General features: G+C 36.9%; 1 long non-coding RNA gene across 4 annotated transcripts in view; it reads right to left on the bottom strand.

Moving 5' to 3' along the window:
* Window positions 1–687: 687 nt before the first annotated feature.
* LOC111753436 (uncharacterized) overlaps window positions 688–9,178 on the bottom strand; it is a 118,301-nt gene continuing 109,810 nt past the window's right edge. For all 4 annotated transcript variants that reach the window (XR_010047648.1, XR_010047649.1, XR_010047647.1 and 1 more), the window contains one exon: window positions 688–3,245. This is a non-coding gene — a long non-coding RNA (uncharacterized LOC111753436). The remainder of the gene's footprint in view (window positions 3,246–9,178) is intronic.

Below are 9,178 nucleotides of genomic sequence, written 5' to 3'. Positions count from 1 at the left end.
ACATAGTTAATAGGAAGCCCTAGATTTAAACCCAGCACCCTCCCCGCAAAATAATCATCTGGATTTTTTAAGCTAAGCTCATCAATCAATCTTAGCATCACTAAAAATGGAGTAACAGGACACTACGTATCACATTATCTGATGCAGTAAGTAGATACTTCCACCTGTAAAAATCTTCTTGCCAAATTTCTAAAAATTAAATTTACTCAAGTCTCTGAAACTAACTCTCATATCGAGTTACAAGAGTTTAGGGGAACAAATGCAAGGAATGGAGTCAGCCATATGGAGAAAGAGGGCCTTTTTTTTTTTTTTTTTTTAATTTTATTTAAGAGGAAAAAGAGAAAAACACAAAACAAAACAAAGCGGTATAAGGGTACACGTAATACAGAACTACAAAAAAAAAAAAAAAACAGTAAGAAAATCACCTGTTAATAGATTACATATTATCATCTTAGAAATAGTTGCTCAAATCACAGTATCAAAGAATACAAAGTGGACATTCAAACAGAGAGACTGCAAACAGCTGTGTTCAATGATCCAAAAACATTAATATAGTCAGCTATTTAACACCCCTAAACAAACTTGCTGTTATATCCGTTAGAGCTCTTTTTTTTCTCCTCTCTTTTTTACAACAAAATTTACACATTTTGGATTTTATTACTCCTTAGTTCTTATTACTTTTTGGGGGGGGGGGGAGAGAATAAAGTCAAATATGGCAAAACAAAGCTGTCAGTCAAAACCAAGGATAGGCCTTTTTCACAGACTGGTCTAAGTGTGGTTCTGACACCTCAACCTCAGAATTATAGCTTTAGCTAAGAATATAGACTCTCAGCCTTACCCCTGATTTACTGAGTCAAAAATCTGCATTTCAACAAGATTCCCAGGCAAGGAACTCATTATGCAATTCAAAATTGTAAAAGGCCTCATTTCTCTACATATCATCAAGAAAACAGAGGCCCCACTGGAATAGAGACGAAAGAGACTCTGTATCACCGTATTTAAATACAATGTATGACTACACGTGGGCAGATTTAAACAAGTCAACTATAAAGGCATTTCTATATAATCAGAGAAATCTGAATATAGATTGAGTATGAACTGAGGTCACAGAATTATTTTGGGGAGGTGGTACATGCCATACCAATTCCATAAAAATTGAAAAATGTATGTTTTAGGTCCATACTTAAATGTCTTTTAATGAAATAACCTGATATGTAGACTCATTTTAAAGTATATAAAGAATAAAAACTTAGTAGAGACAAAGACAAAATGAAATGTATTGATAATTGTTGAAAATGGATAATAGCTACATGGAATTTTATTTCTCAATTTAATATATTTTTGTGTCCACTTGGAAATGTCCAAGTAAAATAATTAAATAAATAAATACTAATTAATATTAAATAATACACACCACATTAAGATAATCACCTGGAATAGCTATTTAAAATTCACATTTCCAGGGCTATGGATTTAGTTCAGTGACATAAGCACCTGCTTTGCAAGCATGTGGTCAAGCATTTGATCTCCAGTACCAAAAAAAAAAAAAATCACATTTCCAGGCTCCCACATTTAAAATTACTGGATCCAAATCTCAGATAGAGACACAGGTACATAAGATTCTAAGACAGGAGACTGTAAATGAAGGCAGTGATCTCTATGATTCCATAGCATCATGATGTGAAATCCAGCAATACTATTATTCTTTGTTCAGAGTGACTTTAGTCTGTTTTGTTTTGTTTAATTTCAACATACATGAAGGTATGGACAGTTATTTTGAAGAGAACAGGAGATATTATGACAGCCATTGTTGACTTCCCTATTGTATGGTCTCAAAGACTTAAAATGCCTTCATCATCCTGTTCTCATCAGTTTTATACTATTTTGTTTTGTATGAATTCATTGTATGCGAAGATGTGGACAACTATTTGGAAGAAAACAAGAGACAATACGATAGACAGTGAAGATCTCCAGTGGTCTTGCTTTGAAATCTAGGTTTCTTAAAATGTTTTTTATGAATCTGTTTTGTTCTGTTTAATTTTACCCTCTTTAAAATAAAAATTAAAAATAAATAAAGACAGTGCCTAGCATCACAGCCCCTGGGCAATTTCCTATCTGACTTAGAAAGAAAACAATCTGAGATTCCTGAGCCCATAGAATCATTATTAAATTTGTATGACTTACAAGATAGGTCTCTGTTACATAGTTTGATGGATGCTACTTGTGCGGTGGAGGAGAATTTTTATAAAGAGATAAAGACAAGAAACTAAAAGGGAAGCGGAAATGCCAACATCTGTCTCAGTTCCTGGTCTTCCTACCCCACTACCGTGGATGACAGCCATTAACCTGATTATCCCTCTCTTCAGCCTAACGCCCATAGCACCAGGTACCCAGCTAACAACAGGAAAAGGTAGGGAGAGTCTGGGGAGAACTTCTCCTAGAGAAAGCGCAGGAGTGACTAAAATGGAACAGATGGATTTTTCCTTAAAAATGGGGTCCAGAAGCAACTCTCACCTCGACCAGATTCAAACATCCAGTTAAACTTTGTAAATAGGATTTCAAGCAGAATGCTACATGAAATTCCAAGTACATAGTTTACAACTTTAATGTGATGCCCGTTGCCTTTAATTAGATTTGATGTCCTTTTAGAAATCACCGTTACAGATGCTTGCCATTTTCGAAATGCCCTCAGGAAACTCCCTGCTTCTCTGCCCTTCAAGTGAGACGTTTTCACTCTCACATACATAATAATTCAGCCAGGCCATTTCTGCTGTGCCCTTCAATGGGAGAGATTTACAGAAGCTTCACCATAGTAAATACACCAGGGCAGCCCTGGAAGACTCCAGATGTATTGAAAATGGAGATTGCATAGATAAAGTGAGACCCAAAAGAATAAATATCCCCCCAGGTAACATGGGAAAAGGTAAAACTTGAATGTTTAATGCTACTCCTGATAAATTTTAACCTTTTTAATTTACTTCTAAATAGATTACTTATTTCTCAAAAAAACTTTTTTTGTGTCTTTAAACCCACTCTTCTGACCACCATGACATGACAAGTGATGATTCTTTTAATCCTTTTGTAAAATGAGATTTTCACTAGCTGACAGCCAGAGGAAACAAAGAAACAAGTGAATCCAGTTCTTCCTCTCCAGGAGAGGGAGTGGGTGGGCCGGGAGGAGAGTCCATCATGCTGGGGGCAGCAGGCCTGTCACTCGTGTCCATCAGTCCATGTCCATTCATCACCTAGATGAAACCAAGAGGATGAGAATTGCCAATTAGACCTTGCTTCTCCGGCTAAGCTTCCAGGCATCTGAAGGCTCCATCTTACTCAACAACAATAATTTATCTCCCCCTCCCTTCTTTAGCTCCATGTTGATATACAAGCATTGATTAACTAAACAGGCTGGGAGGGATGAGGGGAGGCAGCACCTTGCCTGCTGAGCTCGTCATTTGATCTGAAAGGGAGGGCCATTCACTGACCTCTCCCAGTGAGTCCTCCTTGGCAGGATGACCCCATATTTATTGTGGGGCTGGCTGTTAGCATCCAGATTGATTTACAAGGACAGCAGGAACAGGCATTTCTGTGTTGCAAGTAATAGTTTCTCATGGCCTGGAAGATCAAGCCCCAGACACTAACGTATCTGCTGCAGCAGATGGCGATCCAGGGCCTTGCCAGCTGCCCCACCTCATTACCTATCCTCAGTGACCACAACCCGCCAGAGCCTGCCTAAAGCTCTCACTTCCCCTCTCTTCTAACTGCAGTTCTTTCTCAGGTATTTCACACATCTCCCAAGGCTGGGGCACAGCACCAAAACCCTTTCCCCTTGGGGAGGCTGTGCTCACCTCTCGCTCCATTGTCTTGATTCTCATAGACTAGACTATATGCTTCCACTAAAGCTCACATAACTTCTTACAGAAAAAGACAGACAGGGGAGAGAGGAAGTGGAAGAAAAAGAGAAAGACAGAGAGAGAGAGACAGAAACACACACACACACAGAGAGAGAGAGAGAGAGAGAGAGAGAGAGAGAGAGAGAGAGAGTTTCTATGCTTTAACTTGTTTTAATATGCAAATACTGTTTTCTTCATTTTTTTTTTTGCTGCAGCTGCATACCCCTACACTATCTGAGAGAGTTTGAAGGGTTTTTTCCTGACTTCCAGGAACTTTGAAGGATAGTTGATGTTTTACCAGTAAGTTCTACTATGAAAGAAGGAAATAAATGTGGCAAAACACAGTACAAAGGGTAGGACTCTAGCAAGAGTCAGGGAGAGAGGGAGGTTGAAAGAATCAGGGCCCCCTAAAGACTGAGCCATGGGGAAAGCTGTGTTGGAGCTGAGTCCTTGCCCAAAGACAGCTCAGCCTCCCCTTCAAGGAGAGCAGCTCATGCAGCCTGGGCGAGGGCCATTTTGTCCCTCATCAGTGCCACAAAGGATACTTCTCTTCCCGTCCTTCCCTTCACCTGTCTCTGAATTGTAGTCACTCTCAACTGCACAAAATGTATGGTTCCTCCCATAGCGTGAGACACACGCTTTTTCCCATTCCTTCAAAAGCACCACACTTTAAGAACCCATGAGGTCGAAGGGATGAGGGTCTTGAACACCTATGATGGGAGGAGAAGTCCTGAACAGTACCAGCCTTGCACATATGTCTATGTCCTAACCCAGCCTTTATCTCAAGACCCATGTTCAATCTATCACTGAACAATATCTGTAAAATCACAAATACTCAGCAAATCTTAGTTAAAAGGTTATCTAAAGACAAATTGCTTGATCATTCCCTAAAAATAGACTTTTCTGTGCTAGGAGAAAGCTTGAAAAACTTTTCTCTGTTATCAAACACTTATTTTTCACTAAAGGTTTATTTACTTAGCACCTACTACGTGCAGGGTACTGTTACAGGCGGAGGAGAAGGATGCTATGAGAAGAAATAAATACAAAAGTAATATTTGATTGAGGTGATTCAAAATGTGAAAGCAGTAATTTTTACACAAGTCAATATTTATAGTCAAATGTAAAATGTGAACATAACTCAGTTTCAGTCATAAGTTAGTACACATCATCCTTCATAAATGGGCACTAAAGGATAAAATTTTAAACAATTGTCCTCATAAATTCTTGTCAGTAGCATCTTAAAATGTGCATTGTGAAAAAAGATTTTGATGTCTCCAACTCTGAGCTTGAGGCATTTACAGACTCAATTTAAGGACACAGAGTGATCAAAATATATAATGAGCTTTTAAATTAAAAAATAATCATAGTAAAAGACATTGCCATTACTTTCCTCAAAGATGACCCCCGCTCCTTTGTTTGAACACATTTATCCCATTGTTTTTGCCACTTTAGGAGCAGTTCTGGAAGTTCTCTTTCATGAGTGTCATTACAAAATGTGATTTAAAAAAATTTAGTGAACGCATCTACTAAACATCATGCAACAGAAAAACAGGCTCACATGAACATTATTTTGCATACTCCTCTTATTTTTTCTTTCTGGATTTGGCACTGTGCAACTTCTGGCTTTTCCCCAAAGTCAATTACTATGAAAGGTAAACATTTTGGATCAATTCAGGACATTGAAGCAGCCATGGCAGGTGCAATTAAATATGCTCAAGAAAGAGGACTTTGAAGACTGCTATGGAAAATGGCAAGAATGACAGGACAACGGTGTTTGGAGGGGACTTAGCAGCGGGATTAATAGCAATGGATTTTACTGCAATAACTTTTCAAAATTTAAACACTGTCTCTTTTTTATCACATCATGTATGTTGTGGGTCACATGTTCAGCTTCTTGTAGTCTGTGTTTCAGTACAGAGCTAGAGATTAGAATTTGAGTATGGGAAAGAAAATTGTGAGAACATCTTTTGTTTTTTTCCAAACACAAGGTTTAACCTTGTTATCTGAAAATTTAAAACAACCAACATGCGAATCACCAATTAGGACTCCAACAGTGCTAAAACAATAAAAAGCTTTTAAAGGAGTTAGTAAAGCTGGAACGTGTGCCACACTGAAGTGGTCCTCTTAGCCTCTTGGAATCCAGGGTCACCATGCAAACTCTAACAGGGACTTCGCTCAGATTTTCCTCTGTAAGAGCCATGAACTGAAATGTGACTTACAATTCTTATTTAACAATGCAATGGCAAGACAAGAAAAGACACATCGTGTGCTGCCTTTCTTTTACTAAAAGTAGAGATATAATTTCTGATTATGTGTAAGGTTCACCTCAAGCAACCATTAGCAATAAGTAATTAGCAATCCTCTACCCCCACCCCACCGCCCCTGGAAATCCAGATTTACTAAGTTTAAGGAACTTAATTGAAAGAGCCTTTTTAAAAACTTTACACTTTGAAATAATTTTAGACTTTGAAAAATTGTGAAAATAATGCATGCAAATTCCCTCATATTGTGTTAGCAGCTTAGATAATCACAGCCCAATGATCAAAACCAGAACATTAACATATATACAAGGCTCCTAATCAGTTGTAGTGTATTAAATTGTGTCCCCTCAAAAGATATCCCACATTTCAACTCCCCAAAACCTATGAACATGACCTTGTTCAGAAAAAGACTTTCCAGAGGTAATTAAGTGAAAGACCTTAGGGAGATGAAATTATCTCAGGTTAACTAGGAAGGCTCTATATCCAATGAAAAAAAAAGAAGAAACCAGAATTATAAGAGAAAGAGTTTCTTTTGTTGGAAGGCCACTGTGTGGGACTTTTTTTTTTACAGCAGTCCTATGAAATGAATACATCTAAAAGTAAAGATCAATGTTGTCCATTATTTGCAAATACAATTACCTGTTCCCACTCCCAATGCAGGAGTGGTTAATTGTAAAAACAGTTTTTTATGCTGGTCTACATCCCGTAACTAGATTCTCTTCCCCTATGGCCTTAACTTTACTATTGCTTAAACAATCTTTTACCAAAGTGCAATTTCCATGGAGGATAGTTTCAAGGATAGTTAATTGATCAAGGAAGAGTCCATTGTTTTCATAAGGAATTTATCGAGTATAGTACATGTACCATAATTTGTAATTATTAAGCTTTGACACAGAAAATGAAGTTTGGTTGCTTCCAAGGAAATGGGAAAAGCTTTTTTACATAAACTAATACTTATATGTTTTCACAAGTTAAATAATTTAAGATACTTTAAATTTCATAAAATTCTCAACAGCTTCCTACTGAATATTAAGCTAATGAAAGTTTGACAATGTTTAACTTTCACATTTCATAAATAATAGGTAGAATATATTTTGTAACCCTTGATTTTTTAATGTATATGTTTTGTGTACAATCTATAAACAGGTAACTTGGAATATACTTCTAAATGATCTAAATCTGGTGATATTGAAATTTTTGGTAATTGGTATCTAATTTTGCTGACAAGGCAAAATTAGACTGGCAATGAGTTGTAATACTATTTGATACAGATTATCAACTATAGCAAGTAAATTAATTAATTCTAAGATGTTTTGAAGCCATCTCTTCACTTTAAGCTATAAACCATGCCAAATGATTTTTGTTCAAGTAAAATCTTCTCAACTTTTCTATGAAGCATAAGAATATATATCTTTTCCCTACCAAATTATGGGCTTAAGAATTAAAATAAGCCATTCCAAGTCAAAATAAACATTTCAATGGAACTTAAAAGTAGCTCATAACTCCTATCCAAGATAACATAAAAGTACCATGTTCTTCACATAAATGGGGCCATTGGAGTCTGCCTGAGGCTGCCAAGTATGGAAAGTTTCTGGAACAACCTCAACAGCCATCTGAAAATTTTAAAAAAGTGCTGGCAGGTTGGAATCTTTACACTGCCTTTAATCTTTCCTCCCACTGGGAAAAAAATATTCCAATATAAATGAAGCTTGATTATCTTCCTTCCACTCTGGAGGGATAAATAGACTTCTACTTTCATTGCACTTTACATATCCTGCAACCTACCCAACATCTCCACCATATAATGCCAAGTAGACTTTCTTGCATTATCGAGTACAACTGATTTCCCATACGTCTCTTGACACAGAATGAATGTGTGATAGCTAATATATTCTCAAGACCTACATCATAGCTACCAAGAAACAACATAACTGATGACAAGTTTCTGTTTAAAAGTCAAAACATGAGGATTACAAATGTAAATTTCACTTTCCTTCTCAATAAATACATTCTGCAGCTGCTCAGAAAATACAAAAAATGAATCAGAAAAACATCTAAATCCATCTGTAAATATTAAGGAAGGATATCTTGTGCTCATATTTCTAAATCTTCCCATCACACTTTTCTTCTCTATCAGTGTCCCCATTTCAGTAAACAGCTATTCTCTCCAGCCAGTCGCTGGAGTCCAAGATCTGGAGTACGTCATGATTCATCTGCATTCTCTGATTCCCCCATACCCAGTTTCTCAACCATGTTGGAAATACTAAATAGAAACTATATTTTGGATTCCTCAATTTTTCTTCACCTCACCTCTTTCATGCAGAACGCTACTATCTCTGTCTAATTGATAGCAATACCTTCTCACTTGGTCACTCCTACTTGAGCCCAATTCATTTTCTACTTTTGGCCAACATGATCTGCTAATAATGTAAATTGTAGCTTCTCTCTGCACTTAAGGTAAAATCTCAAATTTTTCTCTTTGTCTAGAAAGCTCTACATCACTTTCCCACTTACCTCTCCAGATACAGCACTGTCACCTGTGACCTCTTATTTGTGCTGCAAACCACTAAGTCACTTCAGGACCTTAAATTTCCCCCAGCACACAGCACTCTTGTCTCTCCTCTTCACCTGGCTACCTCAGCTCACACTTTTGGTGCTAACTTAGTTCTCAGCTTATTCTACTCACAGAAATCTTCTCCGTCTCTTAATCTAAATCTTTCCCTCTGGTATAATTTCTCATTTTGTTGTTTAAACTTTCTTCTTAACATTTATCAAAAAATATTTATAGACTTTCCCTTGAAAACACTTCTTTAATACTCATCACCAACTAGACTCTCTCATGTTTTATGAAAGCAGGAGTGTCTGCACTGATTACCCTTCTCTCCCTCACACCTGGTATAGTAGGTGTTCAGCAAATATTTCATAATATATAAACAGCAAGAATTTCCATCTTCATGTCAAAAATATTGCCACTTTTTTCTTCCTACAGTCACTTAAAAATATTAAGTTGTGTGCAAAGTTTTTGTA

Source organism: Cavia porcellus, unplaced genomic scaffold (assembly GCF_034190915.1).
Source record: "Cavia porcellus strain 051 isolate PalLab524CR breed Dunkin Hartley unplaced genomic scaffold, mCavPor4.1 scaffold_5, whole genome shotgun sequence".
NCBI lineage: Eukaryota > Metazoa > Chordata > Mammalia > Rodentia > Caviidae > Cavia > Cavia porcellus.
The sequence above is the reverse complement of the archived record's forward strand: the minus strand, read 5'-3'. Positions and strand labels throughout refer to the sequence as shown.